General features: G+C 50.3%; 1 long non-coding RNA gene across 1 annotated transcript in view; it reads right to left on the minus strand.

The window, feature by feature from the left end:
* The window catches only part of LOC140429319 (uncharacterized), a 52,492-nt gene extending 28,345 nt beyond the window's left edge, over positions 1-24,147 (minus strand). The window contains exon 1 of the long non-coding RNA XR_011949037.1: positions 24,073-24,147. This is a non-coding gene — a long non-coding RNA (uncharacterized lncRNA). The remainder of the gene's footprint in view (positions 1-24,072) is intronic.
* Positions 24,148-25,260: the final 1,113 nt, after the last annotated feature.

The raw sequence follows: 25,260 nt of genomic DNA on the forward strand, positions 1-25,260 counted from the left end.
TCACCTGTCCATATCCCACTGTGAATCTGCCTCTTACCACTTTAACTTTTGCCAAGCAGTCAGAGATGGAGAATTTATATTCACTCATGTCATGTGAGAGTACCTTTAAGAAATGGGTGTTTATACATGGGTGTGTGTATACATATCTGTAGTGAGAGTACCAATAAGAAATGCGTGTTTACCACTGCAGTGATGTCAGAGAATGGGTGGAGCTGGGCTGTCTGTCAGCTTTTTACTTTCATTTTAGGCTGCTGGCTGCAGGGTGTGTTTTAGTTTCGTTTTCAGTGTTGGAGCTGAAGCCAGACAGAGCAGGTGTACTGTTGATCTCTCTGCCATGAAAAGACTATCTCTTGATCATTTGGTGAATTCAGAATCCTAAATGTTTTTAGTAGTGAATGTAAACTTGATGTGCTTCTGTTTAAAGTTTTTTTTTAAAGTCTTCTGGGTGTTAAAAGGACAGCTTACGGATTACTTAGTGCTGTATTCTTTGGGGGTTGTATTTGAATTAATGGTTCCTAAGATGTTCACTGTTTGTTTTATAAAGGTTAACTTGAGTTAATAGAATATACACTGTTTTGCTTTAACAAATACTTTTCCATTTCTGCTGTACCACACCTGTAGAGTGGGCCGTGTGCTCCCCATACCACAATCTATTAAAAGTTGTGGGTCAGGTGAACTCCATGATACACTTTGGGGTCCTCTAAACCCTGGCCCATAACACTCAGCTGGGCAAACGTCCAAAAATAAGTCTTAAATCAAAGAATTATTCATATTACATGAACCATCTGATTGTTCAGCAGCTTTGAGGACCAAAAGGGTCATTTTGATGTTTATGGACCAGCCGGTGGCACAATGGTTAGCACTGCTGACTCACAGTGCCAGGGACCCGGGTTCGATTCCGACCTCGGCTGACTGTCGATGTAGAGTCTGCACGTTTTGCCCGTGTCTGCATGGGTTTCCTCCGGGTGCTCCAGTTTCTTCCCACAGTCCAAAGATGTGCAGGTTAGGTGGATTGGCCATGATAAATCGCCCCTCAGTATCCAAAAGATTAGGTGAGGTTGCTGGATTACAGGGATAGAGTGGGGGCGTGGGTCTGGGTAGAGTGCTTTTTCCAAGGGTCGGTGCAGACTCGATGGGCTGAATGGCCTCCTTCTACACTGTTGGGATTCTATAATTATATCATTCTCTGATTCTAAGTCCAGAGTTTGTAGGTTTGTATTGTTGAATCAAAAATATCTCATATGTGGTCTGGCGCCAGAGGTTTTACTATGAAAATTGTTGGTATGTTGCTAAAAGGGCTAGATGGATGGACAATAAAAATATAATAATAATAAAAGGCAATAGTGATGGACAATAAAAATCCTGGCCTTGCCAATCATGCTCACATTCTGTGAAAGAATACATTTTTAAAAACAACCAGGCTTTAGGGGTGGGAGCCGCAACCAACCCAGCCTATCCTCAGTTCTAGTCCCACCCTGTGTTTTTGTCTCTTATTGCCCTCGGGAATGTTTGGCATGGACAATATAGATTAAATGGCCAGTGTCTCACGGCGCTGAGGTCCCAGGTTCGATCCCGGCTCTGTCCGTGTAGAGTTTGCACATTCTCCCCGTGTTTGCCTGGGTTTCACCCCCACAACCCAAAAGATGTGCAGGGTCGGATTGGCCACGCCCCTTAATAAGAAAAAATGAATTAGGTACTCTGAATTTCTAACAAAAATAAAATGGCCAGTGTCACACATGTTACAGGAGGAGCCATTCTTGTGAAAGTCCGCAGCCATGATACTGCGGGACACTGTCAGCTATGGAATAAAATAGTGCCACCTGTGGCTCAATTGGTACCATATGGAGGGGTGTGCTTTGATTTGTTTTGATTTATTGTCACATGTACCGAAGTACAGTGAAAAGTATTTTTCTGCGGCCAAGGAACGTACACAGTACGTACATAGTAGACACAAGAATAATCGACAGAGAACATTGACAAATGGTACATCGACAATCAGTGATTGGTTACAGTGCGCAACAAGGGGCCAAACAAAGCAAATACATGAGCAAGAGCAGCATAGGGCGTCGTGAATAGTGTTCTCACAGGGAACAGATCAGTCCGAGAGGGAGTCGTTGAGGAGTCGAGTAGCTGTGGGGAAGAAACTGCTCCTATGTCTGAATGTGCGGGTCTTCAGACTTCTGTACCTTCTGCCTGATGGAAGGGTCTGGAAGAAGGCAATGCCTGGGTGGGAGGGGTCACTGATAATGCTGTCTGCCCCCTCCCACCCAGGCATTGCCATCTTCCAGACTTAAGCTGAAACTGAAGTCCAGGTCCTGAGGGATATGGTTTAGGCTGACACCCCCATGTGATAATGAGGGAGTGCTGGGCTGTACATCTAGATGAAACACTAAACCAAGACACCCTTTACCCTCTCAGTTGGGTATCAAAGATCCCATGGCATTGACCTGAAGCAGAGCTGGGGAACTCTCCCAGGGTCTCCCAGCCAATAATTAGCCTTCAACCAACATCACTGAAAAGAAATGATCTGACCATTATCGCATTGCTGATTGTGGGAGCTTGCTGTGCGTCAACTGGTTGCCACGTGTCCTCCATTACCAAATTAAGAATGCTATTCATATTATTATTATTATTCATCAGTGTTTGGGTACCAGAACTAAAGTTTTTTTTAAATAAATTTAGAGTACCCAATTCATTTTTTCCAATTAAGGGGCAATTTAACGTGGCCAATCCACCTACCCTGCACATCTTTGGGTTGTGGGGGCGAAACCCACACAGACACGGGGAGAATGTGCAAACCCCACACGGACAGTGACCCGGGGCCGGGATCGAACCTGGGACCTCGCTGCTGTGAGACTGCAATGCTAACCACTGCGCCACCGTGTTGCACAAAAGGTTTAAGTTTAATGGATCACATAGACTCAGCTGGAGGACGGACAGTTAAGGTTGGGGGGGTGGGTATGTAATTGAGGAGAAGGAAGAGAGAGATCACTTGCTCTGGTGGGGTAGTCCACAACAAAGGGGCAGAACCTTGAAATTAGAGGTAGGCCATTCAGGTGTGATGAAAGGAGCACTTCTTCACACAAAGAATGGTGGGAGTAGGGGGCGGCACGGTGGCACAGTGGTTAGCACTGCTGCCTCACGGCGCCGAGGTCCCGGGTTCGATCCCGGCCCCGGGTCACTGTCCGTGTGGAGTTTGCACATTCTCCCCATGTCTGCGTGGGTCTCGCCCCCACAACCCAAAGATGTGCAGGTTAGGTGGATTGGCCACGCTAAATTGCCCTTTCATTAGAGAGAAAAAAAAATTGGGTATGCTAAATTTATTTAAAAAAGAATGGTGGTAGTTTGGAACTCCCCCCCGCCCCCCGCCTCTCCCCTTCCCCCCTCCCCCACCTCCACAAGAAACTGTTAGGGTTGGAGGTCAATTGAAAGTAACAAAACTGATATTGGTAATTGTTTTGTTAGGTGAGGGTGGGACAGAAGCTGGAGGTGATGGGAATAAATGGAATAAAGATACAGATTAGCCATGATCAAATTGAACGACAGAACAAACTCAAGGGGCCGAATGGTCTCCTCCCATTTCTCCGCTTTTATGATTCTGTGGTGAACGTATTGTCCCCAACCATTCACCACTGTATCACATTGTATCACGCTGTTGCCCATGTGGGCTCCACGTATGGACCATTGTACTGTACTACACGGAATGTATCATGTGGGTGCCCTTGTGGGCTCCGCCCCTGGCTCCGCCCCCTTGAGGGGAGGTATAAAGAGCAGCTGCCCTGTCGGCGGCTCTCAGTGCAGAGCAGTCGCAGGCAGGCACTGTTCTCGTCGATTAAAGCCACTGTCACTTCAACTCTCTGTCTCGCGTGAATTGATGGTCGCATCAGATTCCCAAACTCCTCTCAAGATTGAACGATAATCGTGCCACACGGCTTACTCAGACTTTTGTCTCATTTTGCTGACTTATTTGGCAAGATTTTCTTGGCAGCTCTGGGGCCCGGTAATTGGGAACTAGTGAGTGAGCCCACACTAACCGGGAGGGGGACCATCCGGGCAACTGTCCTGGAGACAGCCTCCCGATTGGCCGCCTCTGTGCTTGCCACCCATAGGCTCCCCATGCCGCCAGATCAAAGAGAGGGCCGGCAGATCTGATGCCTCGGCTGCCCCACCCGGAGAGGTGGGCACCGCTGAGGCAGGTTTTTTCCTATTCGTCCATGGGGCGTGGGCGTCGTTGGCTGGGCCAACATTTATTGCCCACCCCTGCGGGCATTAAGGAGTCAACCACATCGCAGCGGGTCTGGAGTCACATGTAGGCCAGACCAGGTAAGGACGGCAGATTTCCTTCCCAAAAGGACATTAGGTCAATGCGAGGCTGCCTCAAAATGGAGTTGTCCTCAGAAGTATAAATCTAAATGAAGATTTTAGAGAGACTAAGCCTGGAGGGTAGGTGCTGTGACACAGTGGGTAACACCCTTCTCTCTGAGCAAGAAGCTTCGGGTTTAAGTCCCACTTTGGAACTTAATATAGAACATGAAATTAAATTAAATGAAAATCGCTTATGGTCACAAGTAGGCTTCAAATGAAGTTACTGTGAAAAGCCCCTAGTCGCCACATTCCGGCGCCTGTTCGGGGAGGCTGTTACGGGAATTGAACCGTGCTGCTGGCCTGCCTTGGTCTGCTTTCAAAGCCAGGGATTTAGCCCTGTGTTAAACAGCCCCAGTACATTACAGCGCAGTACAGGCCCTTCGGCCCTCGATGTTGCGCCGACCTGTGAAACCAATCTAAAGCCCATCTACACTATTCCCTTATCATCCATATGTTTATCCAATGACCATTTAAATGCCCATAATGTTGGCGTGTCCACTACTGTTGCAGGCAGGGCATTCCACGCCCTTACTACTCTCTGAGTAAAGACCCTACCTCTGACATCTGTCCTATATCTATCTCCCCTCAATTTAAAGCGATGTCCCCTCGTGCTAGCCATCACCATCCGAGGAAAAAGGCTCTCACTGTCCAGCCTATCTAATCCTCTGATCATCTTGTATGCCTCAATTAAGTCACCTCTTAATCTTCTTCTCTCTAACAAAAACAGCCTTAAGTCCCTCAGCCTTTCCTCATAAGATCTTCCCTCCAGACCAGGCAACATCCTGGCAAATCTCCTCTGCACCCTTTCCAATGCTTCCACATCCTTCCTATAATGCGGCAACCAGAATTGCACGCAATACTCCAAATGCGGCCGCACCAGAGTTTTGTACAGCTGCAACATGACCACAAGGCTCCGAAACTCAATCCCTCTACCAATAAAAGCTAACACACCGTACGCCTTCTTAACAACCCTCTCAACCTGGGTGGCAACTTTCAGGGATCTATGTACATGGACACCGAGATCTCTCTGCTCATCCACACTGCCAAGAATCTTACCATTAGCCCAGTACCCTGTATTCCTGTTACTCCTTCCAAAATGAATCACCTCACACTTTTCTGCATTAAACTCCATTTGCCACCTCGCAGCCCAGCTCTGCAGCTTATCTGTGTCCCTCTGTAACCTGCAACATCCATCCGCACTGTCCACAACTCCACCGACTTTAGTGTCATCTGAAAATTTACTCACCCATCCTTCTACGCCCGCCTCCAGGTCATTTATAAAAATGACAATCAGCAGTGACCCCAAAACTGATCCTTGTGGTACACCACTAGTAACTGGACTCCAGTCTGAACATTTCCCATCAACCACCACCCTCTGTCTTCTTACAGCTCGCCAATTTCTGATCCAAACTGCTAAATCACCCTGAATCCCATGCCTCTGTATTTTCTGCAATAGCCTTCTTGATGGCCAAGGGAGATGTGTTCATAACTCGGCCAGACAGGTTGATGATTAACCTGCAGATCCTTCCCACATGCCTATGGAAGGTGGTAAGAATGGGAGCCTCTCCTGATTAGCCTTGCTTGATTGGGTGGTTCCCCCCGAAGCGTTTCACTGTTTGTCAACCTGCTTCGGGTGAGGGAACCGGGCATGAGTGTGCGCTGTATCTGCGTCACTCAACAATGGAAGCTTAACGGGAAGAAGCCTGTGGGCCTCTTGGAGATGAGAGGACGTTCCTCTGGCTGAAGTTTATGTGCCACGGGAGCATCTTTGGGGCATCGGGTCTCTGGCTCTGATGCCCCCCCCCCCTCCCCCGCTCCTCCCTCCCTCCAACATGATTTCCACAAACAGCAGCAGAGCTGCAAACCCCCTTATCCCCCCCTCCCCCAATTTGGGGACCTGACAATATACAGCGCCAGCTCAGCTCCGTGTAGTGGGCACTCTCCCACCTCCAAGCCCACCACCCAAAGGGCAGCTGGGAAAATTCAGCGTTTACGCTATGGGAAGAGGGTTGAGGTTGGCGAAGGGAGTTGGGATGATGGGAGCTGGGGAACCACTCCATGTTTTGACCACATGTCACCACCTCTGGCAATAGGGCAGCTTACTCCGCACCCCAGCAGGGAATCGACGGCCGAAGTCGAAACAAACGCAGGTTTCTTCAACTATTTGCTTTGCAATTGACAGTGAAGGATGTCCTCAATCCAGCGGCATATGGAAACTGTAATCATTTCTATCACCGTATTTACTTTCAGCAATAGGCACTCGTATTGCTCGAGCGGTTCAATTATGTGGCCAGCTGCCTTTGGAGCAGGTTGACAAACAGTGAAACGCAGAGCTGGCCTTGTCCGTGGGACAGTCGCGGTGAACATTTTAACCTGTGTCAACCATCCATAAATGGGGCACAACAATGGACGAAAATGAGAAGAATACGACTAATTGGACCAGTCCAATTGCCGCTTTTTATTTGCCATCCTGTGTTTAGGGATGTTGAATTTCCGCTCTTTAAAACACCTGGAATTGTCACTCAGTAAAGCGATTCAGCTGTATTTCATCGCAAGCTGTTGATCAGAATTCAGTGTCAATCTGACAATAGCCTGCTTACTATCCATTTCTCTGCAATTTGAAAGTGTACAGAATGAATCGTTTATTTTTTTCTCGCATGTTCGTCCAAAGCAAATAGATCGGAAACGCGATCTAAACCCCGAGCTGTTTGTCTCAAAGGTGAATTGTATCAAGCTTTCAGAGCAGTACAAATAGTTTTCCAATGCAAAGTAATTAAACTAAAGATGCTAGTGTAGCCTTGTATATTATACGATGACAGATCTTGTAATGGGTCTTTGTAGGAACATGAGTAATAATAGGGGATGTAGTTTCCTCCAACAATAGGGGGTTAACCAACTCTTTGTCTGTTGCCTTTTAGACAGCTGTTGTAGCGCTTATATTGATGCATTCAGATCTTTGTGTATTAACTAATCAAAGATCTCTTCCTCAATCCACACGCCTCATTGAAAAGGATGGACCTTTCTTTGTTTTATGTCGCATTTCAAAATTGACATTGTTTAATTGACTCCTTTGCCTCCTAATTAGCAAGGGGCGGGGGTGGGTGCATGGGTAGGGGTGAGAGCTATGTCACCTGTGCCCTGTAGTGAGCGCTCAGGATTCAGTTTTTATCACCCAGCCTCATTTACAACGGGCCTGATTCCAAATGCCAGGCCCTGGGAGTGGATTGGCTGGACCCTCCCAAAACCGGGGATCGTTTTCGACAGGTATCAATCAATCCAATCAAAGAACAAAGAGCAAAGAAAAGTACAGCACAGGAACAGGCCCTTCGACCCTCCAAGTCTGCGCCGACCATGCTGCCCGTCTAAACTAAAATCTTCTACACTTCTGTGCTCCGTATTCCTCTATTCCCATCCTATTCATGTATTTGTCAAGATGCCCCTTAAATGTCCCTATCGTCCCTGCTTCCACCACCTCCTCCGGCAGCGAGTTCCAGGCACCCAATACCCTCTGTGTAAAAAACTTGCCTCGTACATCTACCCTAAACCTTGCCCCTCGCACCTTAAACTTATGCCTCCTAGTAATTGACCCCTCTACCCCGGGGAAAAGCCTCTGACTATCCACTCTGTCTATGCCCCTCATAATTTTGTATACCTCTATCAGGTCTCCCCTCAACCTCTGTCGTTCCAATCGAGCTGGGCCGGGTGGCCGGAAAGGCCAGACACAAGCTGCTTTATTTCAGAGAATCCCTACAGTGCAGAAAGAGGCCATTCGGCCCATCGAGCCTGCACCGGCCCTCTGAAAGAGCACTCTTCCTAGGCCGACTCCCCCACCCTATCCCCGTAACCCCACTTAACCCGCACATCTTTTGACACTAAGGGACATTGTCTTTCGGTATGGCCAATCCACGTAAACGGCACATCTTTGGACTGTGGGAGTTTTGGCTGGAACTAAAATGTTCTGACTTCTTTTCTTTCCCCCAGCACAGGCACAGGTTCAGATTATCGTCTACAGGAACATCCTCCCTCCCCTTTTCCAACTCGCCAATGAGCATTGATTTCTATTTCCTTGCCCTCGTGTGGTTATCTAGCCCCGCTCTTCAGTGCACCCATTTGCAAGTGGGATCCACGTTCTAATCTTTCTCTGTGAATTTAATTCGCCATCCCTCTTTAAACAAATGTTTTGCCATGTTTATCGATTAAAAGGGCCAAGAGGATCTCTTACACTAACGCTCTCCTGTTTCTACAACTCTGGGCATCCACTGTCTAATATCTGGGAGAATGCCGTTCATAAATGAACAAGAGGCTTGGCTCTGAGATTTCACAGTCATAGAAAGTTCACAGCACTGAAATATGCCAATCGGCCCATCGTGTCTGGGCCGGCCGAATAACAAGCCACCAGCCTAACCCCAATTTCCACCACTTGGCCCACGGCTCTGCAGGTCCCAGCACTTTAGCTGCAGATCCAGACCCCGTTAAATGAGTTGAGGGCTATCTGCCACCACCACCCTCTGGGTGAATACAATTTTCCTCACGTCCCCTCTAATCTTCCTCCAACACTTTAAATCTACTCCCTCTCTAGTCACTGACCTCTCGGCTAAGGGAACCAGGCCCTTCCCATCCACTCAACCCAGGCCCCTCACAATTTGGTCCATCTCAATCAAGTCTCCCCTCAGCCTCCTCTGCTCCAAGGAGAACAACCTCAGCCTCTCCAATCTCTCCTCACAGCCGCAATGTTCCAGTCCCGACAACATCCTGGACAATCCCCTCCGTCCCCTTCAGTCCCCTCTCTAACGCAATTACATCCTTTCCTTAATGAGGTGATCAGAGCTGCACACAGTACTGGAGTTGGGGCCTAACTAGTGTTTTACACAGTTCCAGCATAACCTCCCTGATATATTCTATGCCTCAGTTAATAAATAAATAATGACTGTGCTTTTCCATAAGACCATAAGACATAGGAGCAGAATTAGGCCACTCGGCCCATCGAGTCTGCTCCGCCATTCAATCATGTCTGGTATTTTTCTCATTCCCATTCTTCTGCCTTCTCCCCATAACTCCTGATCCCTTATTGATCAAGAACCTATCTATCTCTGTTTTAAAGACACTCAGTGACTTGGACTCCACAGCCTTCTGCGGCAAAGAGTTCCACAGATTCACCACCCTCTGGCTGAAGAAATTCCTCCTCATCTGTTTTAAAGGATCGTCCCTTCAGTCTGAGGCTGTGCCCAATTTTCTCTGCTCTACTGAAACCACTGGTTCATCTCCATGGTGACAGCACTCAGATCCAGCGACCAATGTCCATTCTTCATTGTGTGGGGGCCACTTACAAGACTGGGACCTCAGTATCCACCCCTGCGAAAGTGGTGATGTGTTGCCTTCTTAAATCACTTCAGTGGCGATTTTGACCATTTTTCTTGGTTGCTACTGAATTGCTTCCACCCTCCGATCGCATCCCACTCCCCCCTCCATCACACTGCATCGCAGTGGAGCAGTTTGGGAACAGTGTCCTGCAGTCAGCATCGCAGTGAAGCAGTCTGGGAACAGTGTCCTGCAGTCAGCATCACAGTGAAGCAGTCTGGGAACAGTGTCCTGCAGTCAGCATCACAGTGAAGCAGTCTGGGAACCCTGTCCTGCAGTCAGCATCGCAGTGAAGCAGTCTGGGAACCCTGTCCTGCAGTCAGCATCGCAGTGAAGCAGTCTGAGAACAGTGTCCTGCAGTCAGCATCACAGTGAAGCAGTCTGGGAACAGTGTCCTGCAGTCAGCATCGCAGTGAAGCAGTCTGGGAACAGTGTCCTGCAGTCAGCATCACAGTGAAGCAGTCTGGGAACAGTGTCCTGCAGTCAGCATCGCAGTGAAGCAGTCTGGGAACAGTGTCCTGCAGTCAGCATCGCAGTGAAGCAGTCTGGGAACAGTGTCCTGCAGTCAGCATCACAGTGAAGCAGTCTGGGAACAGTGTCCTGCAGTCAGCATCGCAGTGAAGCAGTCTGGGAACAGTGTCTTGCAGTCAATAATGGAGCAGGCTCGAAGGGCCAAGTGGCCTACACTTGCTCCTAGCTTTTACGCTTCTAACTCACACCAAGACCCATTAACCTGATCTATATTGCCTGCCAGTTGAGTAACGCCTCAATTTTAAATCCTGATCCTTGTTTTCAAATCCCATCATGGCTTTACCCCTCCCTGCCTCTGTAATCTCCGCCAAACCCACAACTCCCTGAGATCTGAGTACCTGGATGAGCGTCATAACATTGAAGGTTATGGGCCAGGTGCTGGCAAATTGGATTAGGTAGGTAGGTCAGGTGCTTTCCATGTGTCGGCGCAAACTCAATGGGCCGAAAGGCCGCTCCTGCACGGTATTTCCTGTGATTCTGTGATCTCTGCCTTCTCTTTATTTCTGGCCTCTTGAGCATCTCTGATGCTCCAACAAAGGTGGTTCTGCCTTCAACAGGCTGAGCCCTAAACTGTGGAATTCCCTGCCTAAATCTCTCCACTTCTCTCTCCTTAACGGTGCTCCTTAAGATGTACTTCCTTGACCGAGCTTTTAGAGATCTGCCTTAACATCTCCTTTCTTAGGTCGATGACACGATAGCGATCGCCGCCTGGAGTGCTTCACTACAAAGGTGCTACACAAACGTAACTTGTTGCTTGCGGAAGGCAGCAGCGCATTCCCAATCTCAGACACCTGTCTTGATTAATCAATTTCAGGAATAATAGCTGCAACATTCCAATTTCAAGCCTATGGTGAGCTGTGCAGAGGTGACGAATGACTTGCGGAGGTTTTGAACCGAGATTGATTGCGGGTGACCTTTGCTCCCAGGAAGTACTAGGGGAGGAGCTGCACTTCATCAGCACAACACTTAGCCGAGGAGGAAGAGATTCTTCTTATCTCCTTCCTCGCAGGATCCTCAGTTTAGTGGTGAAGAATGATGGACTTTGAAATAAAGCAGTGTGTGTGGGAAGCTTTCTAGTAAAATAACAGGTCACACTACTTTTGTACTCTAAGTGCAAAGACAGAAAAATAAATAGTGACGATTGAGTGTTGGTCATTGACAAGCACATCTGTGTTGGAAATTCCTCAAAGTGCAGAGGCTGGTTAGGAAGCTCAGGCTGCGTGACTCAGCTGCCCTTTTCCTCAATTACATATTTTCAAAGTGTCTCTTGTGTTTTTTCTCCAAGAGCTGATTGTCTCGATGTAACGTGTTCTAAACGAAGATTCAAAGTGAGCCAGGCTTCCAAAAACGTCCCAAAGGGAAAGTGCTGCAGACGCATCTGTCATTGTCACAAACACTTCGCTCCAATGTAAAGGTGACTCCTTTATGTTGCAGCTGATTTTACAAATCCTGTGTTGACTTTGACTCCTCCCATGCAGTGGATGTGGCAGGTTAACTCCAGCCGTGCTTCCAGTAATCCACTCCAGTGTGATCTTCATGTGGTTACCAGTGTAGCATTGGAATCCAATCCCCCGGGGTGGGACTCCTGGGGAACCCCAGACCTCGGGGTGGGGGGGGTATTCGGTCTCAGTCCTGAGGGTGGGGGTATTACCATAAGACCTAGGAGCAGAAGTAAGGCCATTTGGCCCATCGAATCCACTCCACCATTCAATCATGGCTGATTTCAACTCCATTTACCCACTCTCTCTCCATAGCCCTTAATTCCTCGAGAAATCAAGAATTTATCAACTTCTGTCTTAAAGACACTCAACGTCCCGGCCTCCACCACCCTCTGTGGCAATGAATTCCACAGACCCACCACTCTCTGGCTGAAGAAATTTCTCCTCATCTCTGTTCTAAAGTGACTCCCTTTTATTCTAAGGCTGTGCCCCTGGGTCCTAGTCTCCCCTGCTAATGGAAACAACTTCCCTACATCCACCCTATCTAAGCCATTCATTATCTTAAACAAATCTTTTAATTCCAGATTATTTTTTACTGAATTTAAATTTCACCACCTGCAAGGTAGGATTCGAACCCGTGTCCCCAGAGCATTAATCTGGCTCTCTGGATTACTCGTCTAGCGACAATATCACTGCGCCACCGCCTCCCCTTATTAGCTCAGTTAGTTCTATGTTCTATGGCATTCAAATGGTCATTGGATAGACATATGGACGATAAGGGAATAGTGTAGATGGGCTTGAGAGTGGTTTCACAGGTCGGCGCAACATCGAGGGCCGAAGGGCCTGTACTGCGCTGTAATGTTCTATGTTCTAGTCCTGAGGGTGGGGGTAGTGGTCTGTCAGTCCTGGGGGTGGGTCAGGTTTGGAAATGGTGGTGGAAGGTGGGGGACACATGGCGACCCTGCAAATGCTGGCTCCAACCACAAGAAGCCTCAATTTGGTGGAAAATATTGAAATTAGTCAAGGTCGAGCTGGAAAACGCTGAGGATACATCAAACCTCTCAATGTTCTGCTGAAACTGCTGGTTTGTATAGTCGCTCAGACAGGTTTACCCAACACCCACCTCATCATATTGCAGCCAGGAAAAACACACCTTTGGGCTCTTTTTTTGATTCATGGCATGACGCAGCACGGTAGCACAAGTGGATAGCACTGTTGCTTCCCAGGTTTGATTCCCCGCTGGGTCACTGGCTGTGCGGAGTCTGCACGTTCTCCCTGTGTGTGCGTGGGTTTCCTCCGGGTGCTCCGGTTTCCTCTCACAGTCCAAAGACGTGCAGGTTAGATGGATTGGTCACGCTAAATTGCCCTTAGTGTCCAAAAAGGTTAGGAGGGGTTATTGGGTTACGGGGATAGGGTAGAAGTGAGGGCTTAAGTGGGTCGGTGTAGACTCGATGGGCTGAATGGCCTCCTTCTACACTGTATGTTCTATGTTCTATGTGAACGTCACTGGCTGCACCAGCATTTATTGCCCGTCCCTAATTGCCCTTCATAGAATCTCTACAGTGCAGAAGGAAGCCATTCGGCCCATCGAGACTGCATTGTCTCTCTGAAAGAGCACCCTGCCTAGGCCCACGTCTCCACCCTATCTCCTTAACCCAGTAACCCCACCTAACGCTAAGGGGCAATTTAGCGTGGCCAGTCCACCTAACCTGCACATCTTTGGACTGTGGGAGGAAACCGGAGCACCCGGAGGAAACCCACGCAGACACGGGGAGAACGTGCAGACTCCGCACAGACAGTGACCCAAGGTCGAGATTGAACCCGGGACCCTGGCATCGTGAGGCTGCAGTGCTAGCCACTGTGCCGCCCTTGAACTGAACGGCTTGCTGGGCTCTTTCAGAGGGTAGTTAAGGGTCACACACTGGCCAGATCAAGGAAGGATGGCAGATTTCCTTCCCAAAAGTGCATTAGTTGTTTTTCTTTTCGACAATCAACAATGGTTTAATTTTTAATTCCCGATATTCACTGAATTCAAATTTCACCATTTCCACCGGGGTGCCCAGAACATTACCCTGGGTCTTTGGATTACTAATTTAGTGAAAATACCACCGCTTCCCTCTGTTCTCATGGCAAAGCACAGCTGTAAAACTGTCTGGCCAATTCCGCCTTCTGATGTTTCAACCAAATCTTGGAGCAAATGAATTGGGAACAGGATTCGGCCTTTTTGTCCTTGAGCCTTACTCCACCATTGAATAAGATCATGGCTGGTGAATCTCTACAGTAACTCCACTCTCCCATCCTATCTCATATCACTTGACGGCCTTAGATAAACTTCATTTATATAGTGGCCGGAATTCTCTCTTCTCCTGCTGGGTTTCCTGGTGACGTGGGGTGGTTTCAATGGGAAATCCCATTGACAAGCGTCGGAAGAGAGAATCCCGCTGTCAGCGAACGGCGTGCCGCCGGGAAATACGCGGCTGGGGGACCGGAGAATCCGGCCCGGCATCCTCAGTACGTTCTAAAGCACTTTACAACCAATTACGTCCTTCTGAAGTGTAGCGCCTGTTTAATGTGGGAAACGGGGCAGTCAATTTGCACGCAGCAAACTCCCACAGACATTAACGTTATAGTGACAGGATAAACCATAGTAGTGAGGGATAGGTTTAAGCCAGGACGATGGACAGAACTCCCCAATCCTTCTTCAAATTAGTATCTTCAAATCAGAGAGGTGGTTTAACATCTCATCTGAAAGAGAGCGTCTCTGACAATGCAGCACTCTCTCAGGAGTGCGACTTGAACCCACTACCTTCTGACTCAAACATGACACAGAGCCAAGGATAATGGGGTCAAAATGCTACCAAGATAATTCCACACTCCTGTCCAGCGAGGCCCTCAGCTCAGGGCAGATCTTGCGCTCTAGGTAAGGGACCGCTGATGATTCAATAATGGAGTAGGCAGAGCCGCACGGTCAGCTGTTACTCACATTCCAGCAGGTGGCAGCAATGGCAGTCATGGTTCAACGGCCCATGCAGCAACGGCAACCAATTTAACATCCCACAACACAAACTAAGGCACACAACTTTTGACCTCTCTGCTTTCGCAGAAGGCTGCAGGCTCACCGGGAACGGGAGTTCCCAACCTCCACAGGTAAGTATTTGAATTTCAGCGCAGCACCTGCGCGGAGTGCAGCGGTTCAGGACGTCAGCTGACCACCTTCTTCGCAAGGTCACTGAGGAATGGACAACGAATGCTGGCCTTGCCAACGATCCCTTGAGCGAATAGAAAATAGTCTGGGTAATCTCGACCGAGTTCCTAGTGGCCTCGAAGTTTAGTTTGGATTGTCACCCTCAAGCTGATGTTTTGTGTTTGGGACCGAGGAATGTTCTCGGGGAAGGACAGAGAGGGCTTCGCTCTGCCTTTGGGAGTCCTCTAATGGGTTGGCAACTCTGGCTGGGAATATTGCTGGAGGATACATCGCATGATTCCCCCCCCCACTCTTCCAACTACCCTGTTCCCATTCTCACACCATTGATCATGGCCATCCTCGCAGCATCCTGCGATTGGGAGAGAGAATAGGCTCCTCCTTCTCTGGTGGTTGATTCCTCTCTATCGGTCAAAGAGCCATTTTCTCCAATGACTGACTGTAAGCCCATGAGATGTAGGGGCAGAAGAAGGCCACTCGGCCCACCGGCTCTGTCCTGCCATTCGATGAGGTAAGTTAATAAACAAGAGAATTCACAACGTCTTTTTAAAAAACAATTAATTAATGCTGTGAGAACCTTTCTCATGGTGTTGCTCGCGGCAATGTTTTGGAGATTGTCAATTCCCTCACTTCAGGTGATGAACCTCCCTCCTTCAGATCTGCCATCGTCGCCCCTCTCCTAAAAAAAAACCGCTTGACCCCCACCACCCTTGCAAATCTCCAACCCTTCTCCAGCCTCCCTTTCCTTTCCAAAGCTCTTGAACATGCTGGAACCTCCCGAACCCCACCTTTCTGCAACACCATGTTTAAATCCCTCCAATCGCTCCTTCTCCCAGTACTTCCCAAAGTCAAAAGTCACACCTTGTTGAGACAAAGGTAAACAATTCCTCCTCGTCCTTCTCGACTTTGACGCAGTCGAATTTGCACGTTGTTGGTCACCAAACCTATGATAGACAGCTTTTATTTCTCGATAAAGCAACTTTCCAAGAGCTTGCGAATCCCCTCACTCCCAGGAAAACTGGTTCAATGATGGGGAGTATCGGTTTTGTTGCGGAGTTTGATCCTTCACATTCTTCAATCGAGAGGATTTTAGTAGCGAGTGGCCAACCCATGAGACATGAGAAGATTTTTATTAGTTGTTTCTTGGCTGTGAGTAATAATAATAATAATAATTGCTTAAAGCCCCTAGTCGCCGCATTCCGGCACCTGTTCGGGGGGACCGGTACGGGAATTGAACCCGCGCTGCTGGCATTGTTCTGCATTACAAGCCAGCACATTACAAGTGCTAAACCAGCCCCTGGTAAGTATAGGTACAAGTAACAGTTGAGGTCCAAACAAATCGAAAGTGTCTGTTTTGCATTGCCTCAAGGTTGCAGTTGTGAATGTTCAGGACAAAAGTTGTTCAGATGTCTGTCTCATGTCATTGTTTCAGGCCAACACAGAGTCCGTTGTTTGCATTCCTGCACATGGCTCCACGTACGGTGCACATTATTCCAATTCTTTTCCTATGCTTCAACAGCCCCGCACTCATTAATCATAGTGTACTGATGTGGAAAAATGCAGACTATCGTTTTTCATGGGGGTTCTCTCTCTCTCTCTCTCACACCCAGACATAGGCTGCTCCACTCCATTCCAACATAACACAGGCGGAGCCTGTACAATATCTCCAGGGAATGAGTTTGGGCAGCCTTAGGCCTGCTCCCGAATCGTCACAGGTCGGCAGCACAGAAACAGCACTGTGGGAGCACCTACAGCACACCGATCACAGCGCTCTGAGATGGGTCGAGACCTCATTATTGCTGTCGATTTCCGTACATTACAGAAGGTGGCCACCTCTTGCCTGCGTGGGGCAATCTGCCGGGCGTGCCAAGCTGGCTGTGGAACGCAACTGCGGACCTGAATGGATTTTAATAATCAATAATCTTTATTATTGTCACAAGTAGGCTCACATTAACACTGCAAGGAAGTTACCTTGTAAAGTCCCTAGTCGCCACACTCCGGCGCCTGTTCGGGTACACAGAGGGAGAATTCACAATGTCCAATTCACCTAACAAGCACGTCTTTTGGGACTTGCGGGAGGAAACCGGAGCACCCGGAGGAAACCCACGCAGACACGGGGAGAACTCCGCACAGATAGTGACCCAAGCCGGGAATCGAACCTGGGACCCTGGCGCTGCGAAGCAACAGTGCTAACCACTGTGCTACCGTGCTGCCCTTTTTCACAGTGTGGTAAAGATAAATCGTCTTATTTCAAGGGGACGTCCCAATCTAACTTTTGACCTTAGCTGGCTGTATTATTATGGAAAGGCAGTGGCGTAGTGGTATTGTTACTGGACTGGTAATCCAGGCACCCAGGGTAACGCTCTGGGGGCCCAGGTTCGAATCCCACCACGGCCGATGATGAAATTTGAATTCAATAAAAATCTGGAATTAAAAGTCTAATGATGACCGTGAAACCATTGTCAACTGTCGTAAAAACCCACCTGGTTCACTAATGTCCTTTAGGGACGGAAATCTGCCGTCCTTACCCGGTCTGGCCTACATGTGACTCCAGACCCACAGCAATCTGGTTGACTCTTTAAACAAAAAAATGCCTGTCAGTTTGAGGGCAAATAGGGATGGCCAACAAATGCTGGCCTTGCCTGCGATGGCTGCGTCCCATGAACGAATAAAGAAAGGAATTTTGTGTTTAAAGAAAGCAGTGCCACAATTTTAGGTTGATCCCCAGGTCGTTCTTCCTTGCGCATTTTTGCCCCAGTCTGTGCGCGCGTACATTTCCTTCAAGTAGCCTTTGAACCTTAACTTCAGCCATTTGATGCCAATGATGCTCCAGATGAATCTCATGTGGAACCTGTTCAATGGCCTAATCTGCTTGGGGTAGGTGGTCAATGTCTCACAGACATACAGGAGGGTAGGTATCAGCTTTGTTGTAGGTTTGATGTCTCGTTTCCTCCCCAGCCACTTGTGAAAATGGGCAGGTGTCAGCTCACCACCAACTTCTCAAAGGCAATTAGAGATGAGCAATAAATGTTAACTTTGCCAGTGAGCTCACATCACATGAAATAACTTTTAGAAATCACGGGGGCGATTCTCCCAAATGGAGCCCAAGTGTTTGCGCCGTCGTGAAGGCCGTCGCATTTCACGACGGCGCGAAATGGGCCCGGGTACGAGCGATTCTGGCCCCCACAGGGGGCCAAACGGTGCTGGAGCGGTTCATGCCGCTCCAGCCTCCCTTCCCGGCGCCAAGCCAACCTGCGCATGTGCAGTTGGGCCGCTTCAACCCACGCATGCGCGGGGGACCTTTTTAGCGCGCCGGCCCCGACTCAATATGGCGTCGCTGTTCAGGGGCCGGCCGCACAACAAAGTAGGCCTGGGAGGGGGGGGAGAGGCTGGCCCGCCGATCGGTAGGCCCCGATCGCAGGCCAGACCCCATCGGAGCGCCCCTCCCCTCCTCTCCACAACAGGCCGCCCCCCGACCATTCGCGCAGAGTTCCCGCCGGCAGCGACCAGGGGTGAACGGCGCCGGCGGGACTCTGTCGTATCCGCGCGGCCGCTCGGCCCATCCGCCCCCGATGCCACGCACCTCGGAGAATCGCATGCCGGAGCCGGGGCGGTGTGGCGCTTCTCCATCCCGGCACGGGGCTCGGGGAATCGCCCCCCCCCGCATTTCCCACTGCCCTTGATGAAAAGCATCAGGATTTTGTCCCATTCCACCATTTCTGTAGCTGCTCGGTCAAATCTTTTTGTTATTTTAAATATTTCAATTAGATCAAGGCTATCATAATTTAACCCTTGGGATTTTTCTCTATTCATTAATGGGGTGTGGGCGTCGCTGGGCCATTTCAGTGGACATTTGTAAGAATCAACCACGTTGCTGTGGATCTGGAGTCACATGTAGGCCAGGCCGGGTAAGGACGGCAGATTTCCCTCCCTAAGGGACATTAGTGAACCAGACAGGTTTTTTTGACAATTGACAATGGTGTCATGGTAATGATTAGACTTTTAATTCCAGATTTTTATTGAATTCAAATTCCATCACCTGCCCCGGTGGGATTTGAACCCAGGTCCCGAGAGCATTCCCCGGGTCTCTGGATTACGAATCCAGTGACAATACCACTACGCCACTGCCTCCCCCATCCATTTTGGCGAATGTGCTGTGCAACCCACCTGGGCCAATGTATCCTTCCCGGGGTGCGATTCCCAACCACATGTGAAGAATTGCTTCCTTCCCTTTGTTGAGTTATAGAGAGCAGGGCCGTTGGTGTGGACAGTGGGGCACTGGGGGGAATAATGATTGGAGGGGACAGTCACAGTCAGAGAGAGGAGTGGCAGGGTGGCAGGTGCAAGGTGGGAGTCCGGCAGATGTCATCTGGTGGGTCACAGAAGGGGACAAGACAGGTGGCTCAGGTGGCGGGAGGGCATGGGGGCAGGCACGGGTATCGGCTCTGAAGGGGGTTGAAGGCATGTGGAGGTGGATCGCGAAAGGGTCAAGGGTAAAGGGGACAGGTCCCCGATTGATAGAGGGGAGAGGAATGGTGATATTGGGTGGGTCCATGAGGGAATTTGGTGGATGGCAAAGGGAGGGTCGGAGGTGGTGGGGTGAGTTTGAACGATGACATGTATCATGGGTGAAATTTTCCCCATGAATGGAAATGTGTCATTAGCGGCACAAAAATCAGTGCAATTCCCCCCCGTTCCAGAGACATGAACCGGATCAGAGGGCGGGATTCTTCAATAATGGGGCTTTGTCCCCACGCCGCGTGAAAACCGGCGCCAACCACTCCGGCATCAACGGCCCCCGAAAGTGAGGAATTATCACCTTTCTAGGGGGCTAGGTTGACGCCGGAGTGGTTGGCGCTGGTTTTGCCGGCGCCGAAGGACCAGCGCGAGTTCGCGCACGCGCGGAACGGCCGGCGTATTTCCGCACATGCGCAGAACAGCCGGCGTATTTCCGCGCATGCGAGGGGGTTCCCATCTCCGCGTCGGCCCCCCCGGGCAATATGGCGGAGCCCTACAGGGACCCCGGCGCGGAGGAAAAAAAGCCCCCACGGAACCAGCCCGCCCACCGATCGGTAGGCCCCGATCGCGGGCCAGGCCACACTGACCTGCCAGATCCCGCCGTGTGTGAGGTGAGTAATTCACGGCAGCGGGACTGGGCAAAACCTGTCGGTCACCCGGCCCATCGAGGCCCGGAGAATCGCCAGGGGAGGGGGCCGCTGTCAACGGTCCCCGACCGGCGTGGCGGGAATCCCGCCGGGCCCCCGAAAAATGCCCACCCGGTGAATAGGGAAGTCGGCGTCGGGGCGGCAGGGCTGGATCCGCGCCTCCGGGTCGGAGAATCCCTGCCTCACAGTCTTTAGACACTTAGAAAGAAGTAATTTCCCAGCATGAGAAACGCAGCTTCTGATTGGTCCAACCCGGGCTCATCTGAGCCTTCAGTCAAGGGGGCGCTGCATTTGATCAGCTCCGCGGTAGTTGCTCTCATTCAAACCAGGAGGATGGAAGCTAGAAGACCAGGTCCCAAATTTTTGGAGGGGGCCCTCATGCGATTGCTGGATGCTGTGGAGGGGGGGGGGGCGGGCACAATTTACCCACGGGTTGGCAAGAGGCACTCCAACATGGTCCCCAATCCCGCCTGGGAGACGGTGGCAGCGTTGATCAATGACTGCAGCCTGCCCAAGAGGACAGGGTCAATGTGGAAAAGAATTAATGGCCAACTATGATCTGCGAGGGTATCCTCTTGGCACTCCAGCCTTCCGTAAACCCCAGGAATACCACCGTCAACAAACATGTTACCACTTCGCAGCATCATCCTCAAACCCCCGGCACTCTTCATCAGAACTCTTCCTCTCTTTCGCGCAGTCCCCACACATGCCAGGTGTCCTTGACCTCTGACCTTCCAGGTGATAGAAGGTCGCCCACAACCCACAACGAGGCTGCACGGTAGCACAGTGGTTAGCACAGTTGCTTCGCCGCTCCAGGGTCCCGTGTTCGATTCCCGGGTTGGGTCACTGTCTGTGCGGAGTCTGCACGTTCTCCCCGTGTCTGCGTGGGTTTCCTCCGGGTGCTCCGGTTTCCTCCCACAGTCCAAAGACGTGCTTGTTAGGTGGATTGGCCATGATAAATTGCCCTTAGTGTCCAAAAAAGTTAGCTGGGGTTACTGGGTTACGGGGATAGGGTGGAGGCGTGGGCTTAAGTCGGGTGCTCTTTCCAAGAGCCGGTGCAGACTTGATGGGCCGAATGGCCTCCTTCTGAACTGTAGATTCTATGATTCCATGAACCACAGAGAGAGAGAAGATGGGTGGTGGAATGCCCAAACTAAGGATCTTTGAGTCCTTCCAATAGAGGGCCATGGAGTTTGCAGGGGAGGACCAGGAACGGACTTGCTCAGAGAGTGAGGTTGACCTGTGACGGAAAGGTGAGGAGCCACTGCACTGTCATCTAGATGACCAGTCTCAAGTGCCCCACGCCCCCACCCTCCCACCAGCCACCCTCGACACCACCTCGGAGATCTCTGAGGAGGACACGGCTGACGCTTTAAAGCTATCACCCTCACCACCTACCATCGCAGAGACAAGCACTCGGTTGGCAAACTGTGCAGACAGGCCTCTGCGTCACTATCTGGTGAACACCACACTGCTCCTGGTGCACATCAGGTGGAGACAGGAACATCCCAGGGATCAGACAGTCAGAGTCCTGCCACATCCCAGGACTCAGTTGGGCCCCAGGTGCCGTACCTCTGGACATGTCCGTCCTTCAGCTGCTCGAGATGCAAAGGCAGAGCCGGGAATACCGGGAGGGGTCGTCAGCGACACCCCTGCGACGGCAAGGTCGAATGGAGGAGTCCCAAAGGCTTCGGTTGCAGGAGATATAGCTGGTGTTGCCTGGGACCCAGGTCAACACTTGCAAGGATGGCTTCCACGGTGGAAAGCCTGGGCAAGACATCAGAGCCTTGACTGGAGAACTCCGAAGCGTGGCTCAGTGGGAGGAGGATCAAAGGGAGTGAGGCTTTAAGGTTGTAAACATTGCTGAGGGATTCGCCACCATGAACAAAGAACAAAGAACAAAGAAATGTCCAGCACAGGAACAGGCCCTTCGGCCCTCCAAGCCCGTGCCGACCATGCTGCCCGACTAAACTACAATCTTCTACACTTCCTGGGTCCGTATCCCTCTATTCCCATCCTATTCATGTATTTGTCAAGATGCCCCTTAAATGTCCCTATCGTCCCTGCTTCCACCACCTCCTCCGGTAGCGAGTTCCAGGCACCCACTACCCTCTGCGTAAAAAACTTGCCTCGTACATCTACTCTAAACCTTGCCCCTCTCACCTTAAACCTATGACCCTAGTAATTGACCCATCTACCCTGGGGAAAAGCCTCTGACTATCCACTCTGTCTATGCCCCTCATAATTTTGTATACCTCTATCAGGTCTCCCCTCAACCTCCTTCGTTCCAGTGAGAACAAACCGAGTTTATTCAACCGCTCCTCATAGCTAATGCCCTCCATACCAGGCAACATTCTGGTAAATCTCTTCTGCATCCTCTCTAAAGCCTCCACATCCTTCTGGTAGTGTGGCGACCAGAATTGAACACTATACTCCAAGTGTGGCCTAACTAAGGTTCTATACAGCTGCAACATGACTTGCCAATTCTTATACTCAATGCCCCGGCCAATGAAGGCAAGCATGCCGTATGCCTTCTTGACTACCTTCTCGACCTGTGTTGCCCCTTTCAGTGACCTGTGGACCTGTACTCCTAGATCTCTTTGACTTTCAATACTCTTGAGGGTTCTACCATTCACCGTATATTCCCTACCTGCATTAGACCTTCCAAAATGCATTACCTCACATTTGTCCGGATTAAACTCCATCTGCCATCTCTCCGCCCAAGTCTCGAAACAATCTAAATCCTGCTGTATCCTCCGACAGTCCTCATCGCTATCCGCAATTCCACCAACCTTTGTGTCGTCTGCAAACTTACTAATCAGACCAGTTACATTTTCCTCCAAATCATTTATATATACTACAAAGAGCAAAGGCCCCAGCACTGATCCCTGTGGAACACCACTGGTCACAGCCCTCCAATGAGAAAAGCATCCTTCCATTGCTACTCTCTGCCTTCTATGGCCTAGCCAGTTCTGTATCCACCTTGCCAGCTCACCCCTGATCCCGTGTGACTTCACCTTTTGTACTAGTCTACCATGAGGGACCTTGTCAAAGGCCTTACTGAAGTCCATATAGACAACATCCACTGCCCTACCTGCATCAATCATCTTAGTGACCTTCTCGAAAAACTCTATCAAGTTAGTGAGACACGACCTCCCCTTCACAAAACCGTGCTGCCTCTCACTAATACGTCCATTTGCTTCTAAATGGGAGTAGATCCTGTCTCGAAGAATTCTCTCCAGTAATTTCCCTACCACTGAAGTAAGGCTCACCGGCCTGTAGTTCCCGGGATTATCCTTGCTACCCTTCTTAAACAGAGGAACAACATTGGCTATTCTCCAGTCCTCTGGGACATCCCCTGAAGACAGCGAGGATCCAAAGATTTCCGTCAAGGCCTCAGCAATTTCCTCTCCAGCCTCCTTCAGTATTCTGGGGTAGATCCCATCCGGCCCTGGGGACTTATCTACCTTAATATTTTTTAAGACACCCAACACCTCTTCTTTTTGGATCTCAATGTGACCCAGGCTATCTACACACCCTTCTCCAGACTCAACATCTACCAATTCCTTCTCTTTGGTGAATACTGATGCAAAGTATTCATTTGGTACCTCGCCCATTTCCTCTGGCTCCACACATAGATTCCCTTGCCTATCCTTCAGTGGGCCAACCCTTTCCCTGGCTACCCTTTTGCTTTTTATGTACGTGGTGCAGGCAATGGTGGGCCTCCAGGATTGGCCGCGCCAGATGATCTTGAGGCTTCTGGAGCTCACTCCAGCTGCCCCTCCATCCCATGGAGTAACCCAGGGGTCCACCAGCACCCGGAGGAGGGGAGCAAACACAAGAGTAAATCCTTAAGCCATACCCCCCAGGAGAGCCTGAGAGTGAAGGCCTTCTGAATCCCCCCCTTCCTGATACTGCCGCACCTGAGGGGCAGCGGGCAGACACGGCAACATCAGTGCCACCTGAAAGTAGGTCGGGACCCCCAGGTCCCAGCTCTCCAGGGGACATTTACCAGGTCATCTCAGGCAATAGGTCGTGGGTGACAGCAGGCCACCTCCATTTCTGCGGTGCATCCTGGAAATACACTGAGACATGGTGGGAGGGATTGCTAGGCTAAGGCGTTGTAGGGTGACGGAGAGGGCAGGGGTGAAGTTAGGCACAGCCAGCTGGGGGTCATAGTGAAATGTCACAATTGCACTTGTCACCTCATTAAAACCTCTTGTTGTTCACAACCTTCAGGCCTCATTCTTTTTGACCCTCCCCCCCACTGGGACTGGTCTTCACCCCATCCGGACACAGCTTTTCTCACAGGCTCTCAAAGTTGGGGAATTGGTTAGGCCCACTCAAACCGAGAGTCACCCAAGGCTGGAATTGAACCCGGGTCCCTGGTGCTGTGAGGCAGCAGTGCTAACCACTGTGCCACTGTGCATCCTGCACACAACCTTCTATTCTTGAAATTAGGTTTCACCATATCATTGGCTTTGAGAATGTGGATAGCCGGCATTGTTAATGGTTGTTCATGATGGCCAATTAGTTTGACGAGCATGAGTGGCAGGAATATGAGAGGGCACCGTTACTCTCCGAAGCAGGGATAGGCAAGGCTAAGAGGCACCGTTCTTACTCAGGCTGCACCATCCCGAGACCTCGCTGCTGTCAGGCCTTTACACTTCAGACTCCTGGACAACCGCTCGATGAATTTTAGACGCTCCCTGCTTCCACCCCCCCCCCCCCCCCCCCCCCACATTGGGGTCCCATCCCACCAGCCCCTTAGGTGGCCACCTTCAGTCTCACCTTCCCCCCCCCCACCCCTCATGAGCCCCGCACCCACAGACACCCCATGCCCCCGATGCCACGAACAGCTGAGTAACTCAGCACTCACTTTCATTTCAACAAGGAGGAGTAATCAAGCGGGCTGCTTTGTCCTGGATGGTGGTCAGTCTTCTTGAGTACAGACAAAAGGAGGCCATTCTCCCCATCTTGGCCATCCTGACCCATACACCACAATCAGCAAGGATAAACAACAACACCTCCTCCACGATAGTCCTCAATACCGGGGCCTCGCAAGGCTGCGTACTTAACCCCCTACTATACTCTCTGTACACACATGACTGCGTGGCAAAATGTGGCTCCAACTCCGTCTACAAGTTTGCTGACGACACGACCATAGTGGTTCAGATCTCAAACAACGATGAGTCGAAGT

Source organism: Scyliorhinus torazame, chromosome 1 (genome assembly GCF_047496885.1).
Source record: "Scyliorhinus torazame isolate Kashiwa2021f chromosome 1, sScyTor2.1, whole genome shotgun sequence".
NCBI classification, from domain to species: Eukaryota; Metazoa; Chordata; class Chondrichthyes; order Carcharhiniformes; family Scyliorhinidae; genus Scyliorhinus; species Scyliorhinus torazame.